This window comes from Erythranthe guttata, chromosome 10 (assembly GCF_056151865.1).
Source record: "Erythranthe guttata isolate IM_541 chromosome 10, IM_541, whole genome shotgun sequence".
Taxonomy (NCBI): domain Eukaryota; kingdom Viridiplantae; phylum Streptophyta; class Magnoliopsida; order Lamiales; family Phrymaceae; genus Erythranthe; species Erythranthe guttata.
Window position 1 is genome coordinate 2,933,919 of NC_142542.1, and position 20,646 is coordinate 2,954,564.

Below are 20,646 nucleotides of genomic sequence, written 5' to 3' on the forward strand. Positions count from 1 at the left end.
TAACACTGTAGAGGATTGCACTTCTCTTTGTAAGATGTGGACGAAGAACTACAAGAATTTGTCCTTGATGATCAACTTGCTATAAATAAGCTTTGCCCGTCATGTAGTTTGGTTGAAGTAATTCACTATCGGCATTAATAGATATAGTGCGTATAATGTTTCGTACGTGATTAGAGCGTGCTTAGTGTCGAAGAATGGCATTGGACTAGTTCACCTATGTTGAAATAGTAGTGAATTCAATGAATTAAGGCTACTCAATTGTCGGATATTCTGAGTCCTGACTTCTCTACGATAAGTATTTATTAGGTATGCGGTTGTGAAACCATGGGAAGATTGTATCAACCGTTGCCATTTTCGATTACTCTTGATTTTAGAAGCTAAAGCTCTCTTCCATCAACCGTTGCCTGGTCGATCTACTGTTCGAAAACCTTTTCCTTGCGAATGCCATCTATAATCAAGCTCTTCTAGTGTCCAATGTCGATACCATAAGTAAATCAGGCTTCGCCGTCCTCTTTGATTGCAATTGTGGTGCATTCAATTCCACTTTATGTAGACCAATGAATAGAGAATTTTTGTGGACCGGGAAAGTAGTTGCCTCTTTGTCTGCTGAAGATAATTTAGATCCGAAATCTATCTCTTTTAGCTAACTCACATTATTTCTATATAGATTATAAGACATCTCGTTGTTATGAAAGCAGCTATCCGCAATATGGGACAAAATTTCAGCTCAGAACGAGAAACGTTCGGAAATTAACTTATCGTTTGAGCGGGTGACTGAACACATTGAGGACGTACAACGTGAATTATCGTGATGACTTGGGACAGCTATCAAGCGAGCGGCAATACAAACAGCTTCGCAGTAGTTCGTGGAATGAAGTATCAATCGAGCTTGCGTTTCAAGACAGATGAACGACGAACAACTAACGACGGCAAAGGTTAGGGCTTGGAGATTGATACCAGATGCTAGCGGTAAAGTTGGGCTTATCAAATTAAGATCAAAGCCTGCACAAGATTGTCAAAAGAGTTATACATATGTGGAGCTAGATAAATAATTCTAATTACCACAAAGATTCGACCGAAACGGAGGAGAAGAAACACGTTCTCTTGAAGAATGTGACACGGATAACTAGGGAGAGATTTAAAGATTCGAACGATATGAGACCCTTATTAATCCCTTTCATTCCTCTCATCAGACCATTTGTAGGACTCCTAGCTACAACCCTAACTCGATTATTTCCTCATAGTTGACGTACGTCACAAGTCCCATTAATTGGTTGACGAACCGTATCTCGGCCTTCAACTTCTAGAACGCTATAAATATTCAGCATCTTGCTCAACGGTAAGGCTACATCGAGTATGAGACCGATGAATTGGATAATATTTCTAATAAAGCCGTTGATATTAAGGTTCCACAAGCAGTACTTCCTAGTACTACCTCAGATTTAAGTTGAAGTAGTATTTTTGAATTCATTACGATAATAGTTTGACTCGTTATCCAAGTCAATTCTAAGTTTGGGGAGATACAGATTGTCATGGAAATAATTCGTAGAGGTTTGAAGGACTAAGTTAACACTATTTCGATCAAACTCAGATATTCTTCCTTGAAGCAACCGTAGCTTGAGAATAACTTATCATATAAATAGGGATTGATCCCTATTTCGGAACCAACCTCCTATAGACTACCCGCATAACCGTATTCCTCTTGATAACGAATTCCTCAATCACAAGACTTGAAGGTATTATGGAGAAACCACGAAGCTAACGAAGCGATGGATGAGCAAGAAGATAATTTTAGGAAATTGTATTTCCATGTTCGAATAATAGTTGAGAATCTGGGGACCAGATTCCTTTAACGAGGGGAGATTGTAACACCGAGTAAATTATGTGAGAGTTTATTGTACTTTATAATGGGAATTGGGGGCTGATGTGTTATTATGTAATAATTTTGGGGCATAAGCATAATAATAATTCTATAATTTAGTAACTTGGCCATTAAGCAATTGAGGGGCTTGTGTAATCGGATAATTGAATGTTATTAACCAAGAAAATTAGAGAGAGAGACACGTAGAATAAAAGATGAGTCAGACTTCCTCTTCATCTTCATCCGATTCTTCCTACACTTCACTCCTCTTCTCCAAACTCCTTTCTCTCTCTCGCTCTCTCTCATCATCTCTCTCTTCCTCTCTCTCTCGATCCTTGGCTGAAATCATGGAAGTTAATTGAAGAAAAAAAAGTCGGATTTATAGTGGTGGTGGTCTCCAGCAGCAGTCGCCGGCGGTGGTGGCTGGAATCCGACAAAGAAGACGAGCTGTCCAGAATTTCAATTTCAGAGTTTTGCCTTTTCCGTAAATCAATTAAACGGAGGTCTTAAAGTTGGAGCATCGATGATCCGAAGGTACCGTTCGAAACCTTAATAAGTTAGATTTCCAGTGGTGGTGGTTCTTGATTGTTTACATCAGCGGTGGTCATCGGAATTGGCTAGAACTTCAGCTCGCTCGTTGAAACGAAGGGAAGCAAATTCTGCTGCCGCACCTGTTTTCGGAGCCGAAATCGAAGGGTTTCGAATCCGAATTTCGAATCGGTTCCTTCAGGAAACTCGTAGAGGACATCGTAAACTATAAGTAAGTGTTCAATTGTATCGAATTAGAGTATGTAATATGCATGTTTTAGAGGTCCGAATCCGATGACAGTAATCTGCCGGAAACAGGGCAGTTTTGAGTACCTTCTTGCGGGACTGTTTTCGATATGTTCGGGTCAGAATTTAGGCTGTGTGTCTTCATGAAACTTGTAGATTAAAATTCCAGGTTTCATTTGATGTATTATTTGGACAATTTGGATAACTGTACGATTTGTTATGATTTTCCAACGAAACTGTGACAGCAAACGAAATTATGCGAAAATCTGGCAGGTTTATGTATTCATCTTTCGGGATTGTTATTGACGGGTTATGTTGTTAATTTGGGATTAAAGTCTTCAGTAAACTTGTAGATACATATGTTATCTTTAACGATATATATCATTTAGGTCATTCGGATAAGTACGACGATCCCAGTGATTATTTGAATAGAGTGTCACGAGAATCAATTCTTAGTATATGTTTAAGAAATTGACTATGTCATATAGTGGATGGTAGTATGACTATATTACTGTTCGGAATCTTATTTAGTTCTAATATTTGCATAGGTGTTGAGCGTAGTAAAGCTCTCACTCAAGGTTTAAGCTTAAAGATGCTTCTATAGCACTTCTATAGCACTAACGTTGGACTCCAGGTGAGAAACTATGACTCCTTATCCGATTTCTTTCCTGCGCTTAATATCTCCTTTGTTTGAACCAAATATATTCTCCATCTTGAATCCTTTGATGCATTGATTATATTTTTCTTGGAATATGACCTTTAATGTTCTGTGAGCAGATTCGTTTCCTTGGCTCGAACTTGGAACCTTGATCTTGTTCTTGAAATCTTGAACTTGTCAATTCTCTTGGTTGCTATGTTCACGGCTAATTCCTATACTTGATTCCCTGGCCTGAACATTTTCCTTGAATCGATATTGAACTATATTTATTCTCAAAATCTTGTCTTGAATGCTTTCCGAGAATAAATATTTTGTTGGCTCGAACTTGAATCTCATGTTTATTGAATTCATTGAGATCTTGATATACTCGTTCTTGGAACCTGACATGGAACTTATTGTTGTTCTTGAATTCCATATTCACGACAATTCTTCATTGGCTTGAATTGAAATCTGAACATGTTCATTATCCTGAGACTTGATATTCAATTATCGTGATCGCGACTTATCTTGTGAATGATTGACTTGATTCTTGAAATGAATGACTTGATATTCCTAAAAGGAATAATATTGATTCTTGAACCTACTGTCCCCACCCTTGAGGACGCTCTTGGGGGAGCTGGGCCCTAGGACCATTTCGGCAAGACGATCGGGCAGTATTGGGCTGACGATGACTGGTCTCCCGAATGGTACCTCCTGATGGTTCGGACTCACGTTCGTTTGGAGTTAAACGTTCCTGAGCCGGATCGGCACGTTCCGGTCGTGCCTCTTGCTTGTTTCCGACCGAGTGGTCACTCGGGACGGAGTGGAGGGATAAGGACGTGATATGATTTTATTTGTTGGGAGTTACAAGGTTGGAGACCCCACCAAATATTGAACTCAAGCCGTACATGTTACACTCTTGTACATGTTACACTTCTGTTAATGAAATTCTTGTAAAGTCTCTCGTTATATGTTCTGTTCTGTTGATTCTCATCATACTCATGGATCATATGTTTTTCACTAAGTCATTCGGACTTATTCGTTTCTCCTTTATGATATTAATGCGCAGGTAAAAGAAAGACTTAGACCTAAATTTTCATACTAAGAGTTAAAGCTCGTGTATGCCTCCGATTAGTCTCGTCGAGAGGTATCTCTATTTATGTTCCGTATAGGAATCCTTTGATCGAGAATTTTGTAATAGAGTAAGTGGTGTCGAAGTCGACTTGTAATAGAACCTCCTTTTGTAAACACGATGGGATAGATATTGCGGGTTAATGTTTTGATTATCGAAATTTTGAGGAGCATATTTGGGGTCATTGAATGTACTGCATGTTGAGTGGTGTTCCGCCACGAGGTGCCTGCTACTCGGGGCGGGGCGCTACACAGTGGGTAAGATTTTCTGTTGCGCATACGCATAAAATCATTAATCTTTGCTAATCATAGATCGCTCATATTAACTAGTCAGTGAAAATGATTATATCTAAAAATAAGTCAATGGTGTTGCGAGAATAGAATGAGAAAATTTGTGTTATTGGGTAGTGCAATTTATTTCACATTGCTCAAAAGGTTTCCCTAAGTAATTAAATATAGCCTTCCACCTCCGAAAGGAGTGCTAATTTGCTTAATTTGAATGTATGTTGTTTGATATATAAAGGTAATAAAGAAGACATAAATGAAATGAGCTTTTAAATACTCCGTTAGCAGGAGAATATGTTGAGCATCTTACATAATATAAGTAAAATATTTAAGTTTTGAATTGTCCACCGAAAAATAATTTTGAGGCATTGTAACTAATCACTCTGCTATTTGATGTTAATTTCGTGTGGACGAGACTTGTCACCATCGTGTTGAGTAAGTTGAGCCCGACGGTGGCGTGGTGGAGGATGATGAATTAAAGTCAGGGTGGCTTGTCGGAAGCTACTCTCTCATGGCCCAAACAAGAGTCGGAATCACAAAAGGTCGTCATCTTCTTAACTCATTAGAACTAACGATAATTGGTTGCAAAAAGGCAGAGAGAACGGACCGATAGCACCCAGTTACTTGAAGAACCAACGACGGGAGATAAGTTTTTTGAAATAAATTTATGTTCAATATACTGCACTTATTTTTGTGTTCTTGCTTTATTTGAATGCATAACTGATGTATGAGAATTATTAATTCCCCAATTGATAGTTGGAGCTTGAGACGATTGCCTGGGCTGTTATGTTATGTGTAATGTGAATATCATGAGAGTAACCCATATTTTACCTGTTCTTAGTGTGTTCAAAAGCAGAGTCATAAAAAAAAAAATATACGAGTTAACAATGCTTACTTTTGGAAATTGTAAGGCGCGACAGAGAGTAGTGTAAAAATCTACATGGTTATGAGATTAAATATTGAGTAGCATGGCGGTGAACTGTTAAGATTTGATAATTTACATGGCCCAAATGTCTTGAATTTACGAGAAACACTGATGAACGAATAGAGTTGCCTATTTTAGCGTGATTTCTTAACTTCGAAACTCCTTGTCACGATTAGGCTGGAGAATTAAAACATCTGATTTATCTCTTAAATATGGATCCGCCATATGAGCAAAATATTTCGAGCATGAAAAATATATTTTGGAGCTCGGATCTTCTAGAGCTCGGTTAGTTTTGTTTTTTCTTAATTCGAATAAATTTTGTGATGATCGAATTTGTACAACTCGCATTTATCTTTTCTGTGGGCATTTCGGAAGCTCGATTTTGTTTGTAAGGAGTGGTGTTGTTATTTTGAATCTTGGATATTTTGGGTTACTCGGGCTCATGATTCCTGCGATCTTCTGGTTTTCTTTGGCATTTACTTTTCTACTATGATTTGTTGAAGCTGAATTATCTATTATTAGTTCCGTATCCTATAGACTTTTCTAATTAACTCGACATTCTCTTGGGATAAATTTATTTTGGCAAGCCAAGTTCTCTTATATCCTGAAACATATCTTACTTTCTGCCAATAGAAAAAACTAAAGATATATTTCTGCGAGCTTGAGTTAGTATTTTCCGGTGGAGAATTCTTGTTGTCTTGAAAATTTGGATAATTTAGATTATGCGAATATTTGTATACATGTTTATCAGGATTAGGTATTTCTTGTTCATAGCTCGAGTACCGAACCATACTACTGTACTCGTCAATGCTTTCTAAAATGAATCTCTGATTTTTCAAAAAGTGGCGGTCATACTCGAAAAATAATCATAATATGATTTTCGTTCAATTTTGATGGTGCTAGTAACTATAAATTTTTGTAAACACAAATTTGAATTTTCGAAGTTTATTTCGCTAGAGATTTGAACTCGTTTTGCTATTTTGTACAAGCATGTTAGCTCGTCATTATAAGCAGGCAAGTGAATTTTAGTTGATTATTGTGTAATATTTGTTCAAATTGTTATGAAATGCATGTGATAAGTAACTCAACCGTGACCCTGATTATCAAATTGAATTCTTGAAGAAGTATGCTTATTGCTAGTGAGGCTATTTTATGTCAATACGTTTCTTGTTATCAATTTGATTCCTGGTTTTTGTTTGTTTTTTTTTTTTTTTTTTCTCGTTGGGTGTAGAGTAGAATAACTCGTGAATTATTCTAGAAAGATACTGACTTGGCGAGATGGATGTCCTTAGAGTGAGCTCAGCTTTAACGAGATTTCTCAAAAGAGCTCTCGATTTTTGACATTTCTCTAAACTTGCGAATGTATTGGAGCTCGACTTTCTTGGGCCTCAAACTTTGTAGCTCTGATCACTGGGACTCACTTGGGTCAAATAGAATAGAAGTGGCGGTTGAATGTTTCGGCCATTGTGAGTACAAATTAGCATACCTAAGGGTTAAACCAGGGATGCGTGCCCACCAATGAGAGGCTGCTTCCATTGATGCAACAGCTCAAAGTCTCGTATGTAAGCTGATCGTGGTTGGGAAGCTCGATTCGCTGCTCGCCGTTAGAATTTGTTCGGCAGTGCGTATTTTTCTCGTCGAAATCGAGTTCATCCGTCAAGACCGGACTCCTTTGCAACTCCAAATGGCTGCGCGCTTGAATTTTACTCATCGGAGACCTAACTCGGGAGAGTGGTAAAGGTATTGAATAGAAACTACCAAGTACTGATATATGTCCAAAGAAAATGAAAGTTATGCCTCCTCTGAACCCGCGCTCAGCTCGTATTTGTCGACGCAAAAACTACGACCCTGAAAGTCTCTAATTATAACACTGTGAGTATTACTTTAATTCCAATTCGGAGCGGACAAAGCAAATTTATCAAAATATTTGTGGATAATATAGGATTTTTACTGTTAATGTGTGCAATTTCTTGAAGGACAAGCGAATATTTAATTTCAAGGAATAATTGATGCCAGTTGACATGTCGATTTTAGAATGATCTCTAGATCTACATACTAATATCAGTGCTCATGTTCTTATGATTTGTGAGATTTTTCCGGCATAGGAGTCTGCCGCGGTGTTTTTCCGACTTGTCAATTTGCCGAGCAGGCTCAAAATCATCTCTCGAGATTTTGGAAGTCGCATTTACTTCTAATAGCTCAAATCGATCTTGCCCAGTTCCTAGCAGATGAAGTCCTTATGTGAGGTGAATTCAAATATAATAATGTTGTATATAACTTGATATCTATTTATGAGAAAGTGTTTCGTGATTTTTAATTCTCTAGCAAGTGCTGGAACTTTGAAATGTTTTGCCATAAAAAGAATTTGACATCTTACAACAAATATGTCTTCCACATGGTCTGAGGTTGCACTTGGCAAACAAAAAATCTACCCGGATATTGGGAAGCACGAGCTTCTCATACTTCACCATAGCGAGCATGTGCTAGACGAAATGAAAAAAAATTCCGAGTATTCGGATAGCGAGCACGAGCTCGTTAAACAGAGAAAATCTATTCGATTATTCGGGTAGCGAGCACGAGCTCGTTAAAAAGAAAATCTATGCGAGTATTCGGGTAACAAGCACGAGCTCGTTAAATGGAAAAACTATCCGAGTATTCGGGTAGCGAGCACGAGCTCGTTAAAAGGAAAAACTATCCGAGTATTCGGGTAGCGAGCACGAGCTCGTTACAAGGAAAAACTATCCGAGTATTCGGGTAGCGAGCACGAGCTCGTTAAAAGGAAAAACTATCCGAGTATTCGGGTAGCGAGCACGAGCTCGTTAAAAAGAAAATCTATGCGAGTATTCGGGTAACAAGCACGAGCTCGTTAAAAGGAAAAACTATCCGAGTATTCGGGTAGCGAGCACGAGCTCGTTAAAAGGAAAAACTATCCGAGTATTCGAGTAGCGAGCACGAGCTCGTTAAAAAGAAAATATATTCGAGTATTCGGGTAACGAGCACGAGCTCGTTAAAAAGAAAATCTATTCGAGTATTCGGGTAACAAGCACGAGCTCGTTAAAAAGAAAATCTATCCAAATATTCGGGTAGCGAGCACGAGCTCGTTAAATACAAATATATCCGAGTATTCAAGTAGCAAGCAAAAGCTCGTTAAATAGAAAATTTATCTGAATAGGAAGCAGGAGCTTCTCATACTTTGTGATAATGAGCACGAACTTGATTGAAAGATTATTATAGAACGAAATGCATCGAAATAAAAAATAAAATCAAGAAACATGAAATTGATCTAACTAAGCATTGAAAAATTGCACAGAAAATGAATCAGGAGAAATGGCAGTGTATTGAATATCTCTGTACCTTTTCTTTATTCGATTTTCCTTGAACTAAAATATTAAATTTTGTGTAATGCACTTGAGTTTGCAGCTAAGAAATAATTCGAGTGGAAACCAAAGGGGATAGGAAAATGGTTGGCCGAGCTCTTCAGCTCATTTACACGATCAAACGATACGAGCTTCATCCGGCCAAACAAGCAAGAAATCACCATTTCGACAAGAAGTCTGAACCAACGAGAAATCATAGCATTAATATAACCAACCCCGAAGAAAGGCGGCTAAGAACATAGTCAGTTGGTTAAGAAAATAACGCATACTCCAAGCTGATCAATTCGTATTCTCGCGTTCAACTTGGAGTGGGGGACTAGTTGATCCGGACAGATTTGCAGGGCCCAAATAGGCAAAGCCCAATAGAGTTGGCCCACACCCAAAGGAGGAAATATGACCACATGGGATCCGAGCTTACTGGCCCATGTCATCGGATCTTTATAAATGACCCAAAACATTAAGCCCACAGGTGTAAGGCCCAAAGATAATAATACATTGTTAGTACTAGATGACCCTCGACGAGCTGAAGACCTCTAAGCGAGCCGAAGGTAGCTCACGAGTGCCGAGCGTCGAATGACGAGTGACAATACGCCGAGTGCCGAGTGTCGAGCGACGAGTTGTCGAGTACCGAGCGCCGAATGCCAAATGCCGAGTGCCGAGGGCCGAGCGAAAAGTAACAGACGTGTCGAGTGACGAGCTGCCAAGTACTGAGCGTCTAGTGATGGACGACGAGCTGAAGGTGCCACCTCATGACTTAAACACTAAGGCATATGAAATATCTTTATTACTTAACCACTAAGACTCTCATAAAGTGTCATGGACATCGTCAAACGACTCTATTAACCGAATTAGATAAAATGAGTGACATCCGAAAATTCTCTTCTATAAATAGAGGGTTCATCACCCTCAAGGTAAGTATCTTTTGATTTTAACACACTATTTTCTCTCAAATATATTTATCTCCGAATCTTTGAGGTGTTCTAACTTGGGCGTCGGAGTGCTAACGCCGGGAGCACCTCTCCCGGCCCCTTTTGCAGGTTCTGCGGCGAACAAACCCAATACGGAATGGGCTCGAAGATTCGAATTCCATGAAGCGGTCAACCCAGCCGCATCAATTGTAAGGGATGGTATTTATAATATTCGCCTATTCTCTCCTATCATCACACAATTTCAGTTTAAATGGACTCTTCTATTGTACCACGTCTCTCCGCCACCTTTAATTATCTTTTTTTTTTCCTCTACGTTATTTTCAATTTTTTTTCTTTTTTCTTCAAATAATTTTTTTTTTCTTATAACAAATCAATTTACTTAGATATTTTTTTTGGTTATGAATATCCTCTTTAATTTAGCATAGGTTATGATAAGATTCAATAATTATTTTTAAGATAATTTAGATAACAGTTATTGATCATATATATTTAATATTTCTTTTATGCAAGTCATAATTTTCAGGGTAATTTGATCATCATATATCTAATAAAGGGTCTAATAAATAAGTCCATCATGGACTACTTAATCATAAAGGCGATCGGACAAAAAAAATCTTTTACAAAAGAGTTCAGACATTGTCTAGAGGTGTGTAAGAGACTAAAATATCATCTCATATTTTAATATGCTTCAATTTCATTATTTAATTCAATTTAACCTCAACTTTATCCCAAAATTTTCATCAATTATTCAACTTTGACCCAAAACTCAATTTTGAGCTCAATTTCGCTCGTCGTCGCCGTTGATTTTTTTTTTCTATCTACTTTTTCCGTCGGTTTCCTGCGTTGACCGGCAGTCAACGCCAGTCTCCAACATTAAATTTTTCGATATTTTTTTTCTTCTTCTTCATGTCGTCGCTGACCCGCTGTGGTCAACGCGATCTTCGATGGTGATGGTTTTTTTTTTTTTGAAAATCTTTTCTTCTTCAACATTTTTTGGCTCGTTTAAACAGTAATATTGTTGTAGTTGATAGTCATTGACTATATTAAAGTTTAACACGGTAATATTAACTATATTACAGTTTAACACAACACTATTGATATATTACTCTCTAGCACAATAATATTAACACAACAAAAATATTATTATTGAGTAATAGAGTAATATTAATATGTTGACCGTTCAACAAAGGCAAACATAATAAAAAGTCAAAAGAATTAATATTGATATTACTGTAACTACAGTAATATTACCGTCAACCACAATAATATGATTGTGTTTACAATAATATTACTATGTTAATCGGTCAACAAATCAAACAAAATAAGAAGGCCAAATTTTTTTTTGATGATGTTTAAAGTAATATTATTGTGTTTACATTGGTTTTACCATCAAATCCCTCCCCCAAATCCCTCAATCCATAATAACAAATCTATGCACTTGTTTGGATTGAAGGATTTGACAAGGAATTTCAAATCCATACCCCTCATTTTTAGTTGTTTTTTAAGCAATTGCGGTAGATTTCAAACGACTCCAAACTGGGATCATTTCAAACCCCTTCCCCAAATCAAATTTGACGGTGCTATGGATTAATCACCTTAGATAGTTGAAGTAGGATGAGCTTGAAGAGCACAGTGAATCACCGGCTCACGAGCTTGATGACCTTGAGATACCTGCGATCATAGAACACGTAAACTAAGCCGGGGGTTAATCCGGCGGAAACCCCTCCGACGCTCAAGTCAGACATTCGGATAGAAGAAATAGTTCAGAGAATACATGTTGTAGTATTGCTCAGATAATAGGACGTACCGTACCTTAAGGAATGAGTTCAAACATTTATTTATACATTAGTTGAGATTGTCGACCCAAACCTTACTTGAAGGTGATTGGGCATCGGTGATAGTGGTCTTAAATATTGAGTTCGTGGCCCATTAGGTAAAGAAATTGTAGGCCCATTGGGCTGGCCCAATTAGTCATATCAAAATCCCCGCCAAAATGGAATAGTTACCTTGTGCCATCAACATGATGTTATTTAGTTCATCTCCTTACAAAATAGTTATACTAATAACTATGCTTGAGCTATAAGAAAATTTTAGTATATATGATGTGATATTAAACATGTTGATCGATCAAAACTCGATCACTTGATGATTTATAAATTTTGCACGGCGAATTTAGCTAGCTGAGCCTGGACCCAATTAAAGCTTGCTCATATTGTTGATATATTTCCAAGAACCTTTCTTCTTCTTCTTCTTCTTCTTCTTCTTCTTCTTCTTCTCTCTTCCTCTCTCCTCTCCTCCTCCTCCTCCTCCTCCTCCTCCTCCTCCTCCTCCTCCTCCTCCTCCTCCTCCTCCTCCTCCTCCTCCTCCTCCTCCTCCTCCTCCTCCTCCTCCTCCCCCCCCCCCCCCCCCCCCCCCCCCTCCTCCTCCCTCCCCCCCCCCCCCCCCCCCCCCCCCCCTCCTCCTCCTCCTCCTCCTCCTCCTCCTCCTCCTCCTCCTCCTCCTCCTCCTCCTCCTCCTCCTCCTCCTCCTCTCCTCCTCCTCCTCCTCCTCCTCCTCCTCCTCCTCCTCCTCCTCCTCCTCCTCCTCCTCCTCCTCCTCCTCCTCCTCCTCCTCCTCCTCCTCCTCCTCCTCCTCCTCCTCCTTCTTCTTCTTCTTCTTCTTCTTCTGCTTCTTCTTCTTCTTCTGCTTCTTCTTCTTCTGCTTCTTCTGCCTCTTCTTCTTCTTCTTCTTCTGCCGCCTGGCAATAAAATTAAATTCCGCTGCAGTCGGGCAATTCATCGAACAAATGGCGGTCATGATCAACATATGAAGAAGAAATTTGTTGATCAACACTCCCTTCATCTTGCATGCATTTGGAAGAATCATCCAGATTCGCATAATCAGCACGATGTCGATTTTGTTACCTAATTATCGGCATCTTTTTTCTTTTTTTTTAGCCAAAAGATTTTATTATTCCATTAAAATATCCTATACGGGGCCTCGTTAAAACTTTGTGGGCCTAACACAAGGAAAAAGAGTGCCCCTACAATGGTAATAAAAAATCAAAGTCAAAGAACCCCAAAATGGGGTATAAAATGCTAATATGAAAATATCTAAATAGTCTATGGGTTTCAACCCCCATATTTCTCTCGGTTAGCAGAAAAACCCTCAAAACGGGGGTCAATCTGTAATTATTGAAAAAAACTCCTACCTGACTGAGAAACTTTCGGAAATTGCATCATAGCCACAACGGGGGTCAATCTGTAATTCCTGAAAAAACTCTTCCCTGCTGTTAAAACTTTCGTAAATTGCAGCAACACCCACAATCTTTATGTAGTTTTGGGTACAAAATTCGATCTCTAAATGTCTTAAGATTAAAAGAAATAAAAATTGATAGTCTATATATAATTAACATATGTCATCCATGGATTGGAAACAAACAATTTGTCTAGCTACTACGAGTTTATGTATCCCATTATTCAGAGTACTGTATTTGTTTTTATTTATTGTATGGGTACTTGCATAGTTACATGATATTGTTATAGCTCATCTATTTATTTGTCTCAAAATTAAAAGGTATTATAAGAAAATAATACGATAATATTAGGGTTGAGACTGAGCTGTTTTTTATCCATCAACCGACTATATTTTTAGGCGGATAATATTTTTTAATCGAACTATTGGATCGTGTCGAAAATTTCAACCAATCCATTTATAATGAGTCGGTTGATCATTTCTAATATTTCAAAAGTTTGTTGACGAATAATTACCGGTCAACCAACTATGTTATTAAAATTTTATTAAAAATTATAAAATAAAGGGTTTAATTACTTTGAATTTCTTTATATTTTTTGTCAATTAATTATTTTGAATTGATAAATGATGATCGCGCAGAATGTGCATATTTTTACTCCAAATGTTGATTTTTCTTTAAGTGAACTAGGTGGTAGGTATAACCCATCAACCAACTCATTCTGGAACAAATATTCGGTTGTCAACCATCAACCGACCCATAAATGTTGGGTCGGCAACGGTTTTTAAATTTGAGACAAAATTAGTTTGTTGAATAGGTCAGTTTTTAGGCTGGTAATCGACCGACCAAACTCAGTTTCAGCCATAGATAATATAATAGTTGTCGGTGGAAATCAAGAACTAGTATTCATCACAATATAATTAATTGATTAATAACAAAAGAAACAAAAGGTAAATAGTATTGCCTTTTTCACAAGTAATACGAAATTCAGTATAATGTGAAATGACAAGGATTGAACGCTCGAAGTGGAATGGGGTTGTTGTCAAATGTCAATATCTACTTTCATAATTAACTTTTTCCAACCAATTTTATTTACTTCTTAAAATAATAAAAATAATGACAGTGCATTAATAGTTATCAAAAAAAAAAAAAAAAAAAAAAAAGGAAAATGACACTGTTTGAGAATTAACTAAAAGGACGACCTTGAATAAAATAAATTAATAATAGACACGTGACTATAAATGGTTGGTGGGTATGGCCTTTTTTTTCTAAATTTCCTGCCACAAATCCATAGGTAATACACAAAGTTTGTTGATTTTGTTTCTCTTTATTTGGAAAATTATAAACACCATCCCTAAGGTAAGAGCAATTTACAAAAAGACTCATTTTGTTAGGGTAATTACAATCGCTTCCCCAACTACAAGTCTACTTACGCGTTCATCCTTATGGTGTCAAATTCAACATAACTTTCTAGATTTCATAGAATGCTCTCTAGTTTGTACTCGTTTTGTGCTAAAATGCAGTTTCTGATGAACCACAATCTGATATTTACAACCCAAGAGACGCATCTTATGGTCATTTTATAACTTCAAAACGTGGAGCTCGAATAGGGTAAAAATGATACAACCTGGAGAATATTCCACATAATCTAGAAGATCCCAACATACCTGAACTATTTGAAATGGGTGGCCGTGGGATTCTAACTCACAACCTTTCATTTGGCCTGCTTCTAATACCATGTTGAATGACCACTTCAATCAAAAATTTAAGTTGTTAGAGTGAATATATAATTTAATATTAATATCTCCAATACGTCCCCAAAAGTGCAAACAAATTACATTTAAAGCTTGGCACTTGATATATTTCAAATGGTGGCGGTGGGATTCGAACTCATAACCTTTCATTTGGTTTGTTTTTTATACCATGTTCAATAACTATCTCAACCAGTGGGCTTTTGCTATTTAGGGATTAGACGGGAATACTTTTTGCGGTTTACTATAGAAATATAGTAGTTTCGAATTTCGATTTTAATGTGGTAGGTGAAAGAAAAAACATATTATATATATATATATATATATCGCAATCAACAAAGGACTATGTACCTAAACTACAATTATCAAGTCTTGAAATTAAGTATAATAGTGTGGGTGGGTGGACGGATGGATGTGAAGTATTACATTTTCACGTGGTGCAGTTGCCGTTGATCTTTCGGCCAACATATGCCAGTTGCGTTGCCACCATCACCTTGTTATTATTGTGCGTCGGTTTTCAAGAAATGTAGCTATGAAGATGTAATCGAAACGGTGCTCTTTGTACACTCTATTTCAAAAATAGAAATCGTTTTTTTTTTTTTTATTTGAAATAGTAACTATAAAAAGAACATATTGTAATCAGTCATAAATTCAGAAAAACCCAAGCATTGATCAGAAAATCGTTTTTTATGCTTGTTTTTTTTCTAGGAGAAACTCAAGCATTCAGAAAACTGTTATAAATCGTTTTCATGTCAATCACCCCTTCAATTGTCGTTCTCACTTCTTTCGATAATAATTTTCCTCAATACTCTTTAGTTCATAAAATTAGCAAATTATTACGTAGCCCTCTTTATATATACCACCACGTTTATTTCTATTTTTATAACCCTATAATAAATAGGGCAAATTACCAAAACCCCCCTGAGGTAAGCCTAAATAACGAAAATCCCCCCATGTTCTCGTAATTACGAAAACCCCCCTTGACTAACGGTTGACCGAATTTTTTTAACCGAAAACGTGAAATGTCTATTATATCCTTCTGTTAAATATGTAAAAAATAAAGGGCAAATTACCAAAACCCCCCTGAGGTAAGCCTAAATAACGAAAATCCCCCCTGACATCCCTTTCAGTTGATGATTTATTGCTTTTATAAATTTATTTATTACTTTGTAATTTGTATTGATGATTTGATATTATAATTTTTTATTTTTTTTTTATTTATATATTTTAATTGATTTTATTTATCCAGAGGAGTATTCATACGGATTTATGCTTTTAGCTTGAATGATGCATGGTTGTATTTCTCGAATTGTAAAATATTTAATTTTATATATAAAAAATAATTAAATTTTGAAATTTCATTCATTGATTTTTTTTAATCCAATAAAAATACATTGTACATTCATAATGATTGATTATATTTGGGTTTAATTTAAGAAAAATAAGTATTTTGTACATTCATAATGACCCCTCATTAAATAAAATGCTTACAATTACCCCCTAAGGTTAATTTCGTGTACAAGGGCAAAATTGGTATTATAGGAGGAATATTCGTGAGAATCAAAAAGATTCTATCGAGTCTAACACCGTTAGAGCGATTTGTAAGACGTCTGCATACCTCAGGGGGGTTTCGTAATTACGAGAACATGGGGGGGATTTTCGTTATTTAGGCTTACCTCAGGGGGGTTTTGGTAATTTGCCCTAATAAATATCCTAAAAGCTAGTAGAGGGTGTTTAGCTAAGCTTATTTTAAACAGCTGATAAGTTCTAAAGTCTGATAAGATGTTTTAAGAGCTGATAAGTTGTTACATCTTATTTTTAGGATTAATTTTTAGAGTGTTTGGATAATGAGCTTATTTCCTATTTTTACTCATTATAAGACCTTAAATAAAAAGGTGGGGTAGATGTACTTTTTAAAAAATATCTTATTTGCTCTCCAACAGCTTATTTTAAAAAAAATTAAGATCTTTTTTAAAAAAATTACCAAACACTTTGGAAGAGCTTATAAGCTCTAAATAAATCTTACAAACTCCTTTTAACATCTTATAAGCTTAGCCAAACACCCTCTAAGTACTAACCATTATTCCTCTCACAATTATATTCTCCATTAGGTCATCTTTTTTTTCCCCAAGAACTCATAATTAATTTCTTAACCTAGCTCTTCATTTTTTTTAAATACTTCAAATATAATTTAGATGGAAAAAGAGAAGGATAATATTGGAGAAAAGTCTCAAAAGACATCCAAGGGGGTAACTCTTACAAATATTTCTCGACTTAATCGACTATTCAAAATCTATGTAATACGGAAACTTCAACTTGTTAAGTATCTGTATTTCAGGCACGTTTTGTGTCTGACTCTCGATGACACCTGACAGACATCTTATGGGTCATTTTCCAATTTCTGAAAAGTTTGAAACATATTTAAATAGCAAATTTCCAAAATTTTTGGTTGCTTTCCACATCCCCATTTTTTGCGACAGGTCGTTTCCGCTTGTCCGTTTCTCCTTTCTAAACAAGCAATCAAATTAAATCTTCATCTTCAATATTCAAATCTTCATTTTCAATATTTATTCAAGAAATTGTATCCTTGAATCCTAAACCAATTCTTGATTTCCATTTAATCTCGGTTTATAAGATGTTACACTTGATGAAAAGCACCAGGTGATTTTGCACCATAAATTCATGCAAATAAACACCCACTAAGTACACATACACATAAGTGAGTGTATATTATTATGTGTAGATCAATGGTGCAGATTCAACCGATATATTTCACCGAGTCGATATAGCATCTACAAAACCCTTAAAATTGCATCAAACGTTTATTCAGGTACCGCTGGTCTTTATATAACTACAGGTTTCAATTATTTTCTTACTTATATGTGATTCGACCCGAACAACAAATAAAAAATTACACTAATTTTTTTTACACCTTATGCATTATGATCATAGTCCAATTATCTTTATTATATTACAATTAATTTGTATTTTTAGGAAAAAAAAAAAAAAAAAAAAAAAGAGGCCATATACTAAAGTTAACATAGATGATCCCACACGTGTTGGGTTTTCCAACACATGATTAGTTTGGCTCTTGTCTTCTCAACAATCAAACTTTGCTTCATCCAAAATTCTACAAGCCAATGTACACTTGGTTTTCCCCACTATATATTTCATCATATTCCATGAATTTTGCTTCTCAATTAATGTTGCTACATTTGTTCCACAACTTTTTTGCGTTTAATATATTATATTTCCTGAATTAATTTACCAGAACAGGAAATTAAAAAATAGTGAATAAATAAAGAAAAAAATAACATATAACTTTTATATTTTTATATATATACATATATATATTTTTTATATATAAAAGTAAGAAACGTCAGGGCAGCCTAAAAAATCCTAATGACATATTTATAATTTTTTAACATTAATTATTAATTATTTGAAATTAGATTTGTAAAGTGACAGATAATATGAAACAAAAGAATTCTCAAAAGAGAGAGATTATGGAACGGATGGAATAATTTTTAGAAAAAAATTCTCTCGAATCCCAAAGATTGTGCTAGGTGTAACGGAGAATTTGTAAGGTGAATGAAAACCTCAAAGGTCTACGAAATGTTACACCTGGTGCATTTCACCGGTGGTCTTGAATCGTAAATCTATATAAATAACTATTCAATAAGTACACATGCACATGAGTGCGTGTGTGTTATTATGTGTAGATCAAAGGTTCAAGATCACTCGGCGTATTTAACATCTATAAAAAGTAAAAACCAACCTCAAGTGATAATTGTAATTAACTAATTTTTAAAACAAAATAGATTTCTTATATAAGTCTTTCTCTTTTTGCTTTTTGAGCAACATAATTTTTGTAAATCTTAAAAGGGTGGTGGTATCCTAATTTATTCTTTATTTGAAATAAAGATTATGATCTGCATAAAGTCAACTACCAATTAATTATCATCCTATTTAGGGTAAATTACAAACACCCCTGAGGTATGGTAAAATTACAAAAACCCCCATCTTGTTTGGATAATTACATCTACCCCCCTCAACTATGTTTTTTTCTTAGACCTCCACCTTTATGGTGCCAAATTCAACATAGTCATCTAGATTCCGTGAAATGTGCTCTAGTTTGTACTCTTTTTGTATAAAAAATACAGTTTCCGATGCACCACAAACTGATATATACAAGTTAAAAATCACATATTATGATCATCTTGCTTCATAATGTAGAGTTTGAATGGGATAAAACGGGTACAAAAGTGATAATATTCCATATAATCTCGAAAATTCCACAAAATTTGATGAGTTGAGGGGTGGTTGTAATTATCCAAACAAGAGGGGTGTTTTTGTAATTTGACCATACCTCAGGGGGTGTTTGTAATTTACCCTATTATTTATATTCAAATTCTTGTGTGTGTGTGTGTGTGTGTATATATATATATATATATATATATATATATATATATATATATATATATATATATATATATATATATATATATATTATAAGAAATGCTTAGATACAAAATCACATCATTCCACTGTCACATTTATCGTACCATGGCCTGATGTTTCATAATATATATTATTTTATAACATTTTATTTTTCTAATTATCATCTCTCTTTTTTTTTCTATTTTCTTAGAAACACACACGTACAAATTGCAGACATATGGTATAATTTTCGAGGGAGGAAAAATTGAACTAAACACCAAAATAAATTCAATGAAGTCATTACAATTTCAGAAGAATTTAGGAGACAAATTAGCTACAACATCATTTCGTTGTCCCCAACACCCCATTTGAGCCTACCATTTTCATTTGTCTCAATCCAACCAATTAGGAGCCAGCATAGCCTCATAGGGTTAGAGGGAGGGGGGCCATCACCCCCAACAATTCTCTAATCCCTATTTCTTATGTAAAGATTTTAAAAAATTGCGTACAATTAGTATTATTGTTTATTGGTCTTTCATAAATTTTTAATGCATTTGAACTCCGCGAACTTCAAATCTCGACAACGATAATGCAACCATAGTCCATAGCATGGATGCATATTTTGATCCTATTAGTTTACTTCCATACCATTTTAACTCTTTTTTAAACTCTTTTTTTTATTGATTTAATATATTTTTATTGAGTATTGGATTAACCTTTTTTTACAGACTATATTTTTGACATGTTTTTATATTTTCATCTGTTTTACCAAAAACATTTATTCAATTTTACCTATTTCTATCAATTTTCTCAGTTTTTTTATAAACTTAATTTACCCCAACCTATTATTGTTCGATTTTTCTCTAGTATTTAGATCAATTCTACCTCATTTTTATATCAAGTAAGAAACGCTAGGGCAACCTAAGAAACCCTAATGGCATATTTGTAATTTTCTTAATATTTTTTTTTTCATCTCCTATTTTCCAGTTTTTTTTTTCTCTAATGACCTTCATATCAAATTAGATTTGAAAATCCACTAGCAAAATTTTAATATGTTCGGATAGTATTTTGTTGTTTACTCTTTCTCTCTCCCTCTCTTATTCACACCGATGTGGATTTATTTGAAACAATCTAATTATTATATATTTAATTTTTCTTCCTTTTCTGCAATCCCGTGCATCGCACGGGGAGAATTGCTAGTTTTATTAATTTAACATGCTTTTTGGCTGGATTTTCTTATTTTGACTGATTTAATTCAATTTTGATCGGTGTAGGTGTAATTATGTATAGAAATTACATAATTA

At 35.4% G+C, this 20,646-nt stretch overlaps 1 long non-coding RNA gene across 2 annotated transcripts; it reads left to right on the forward strand.

Annotated features, from left to right (window-relative positions):
- Positions 1–417: 417 nt before the first annotated feature.
- On the forward strand, positions 418–7,628 carry LOC148767279 (uncharacterized). Of its 2 annotated transcripts, XR_016033771.1 has the most exons (3): positions 418–2,621; positions 3,184–3,269; positions 4,342–7,628. It is a non-coding gene; the product is annotated as an uncharacterized LOC148767279 (long non-coding RNA). The 2 variants fall into 2 exon arrangements; XR_016033770.1 differs by having other exon boundaries at positions 3,184–7,628.
- Positions 7,629–20,646: the final 13,018 nt, after the last annotated feature.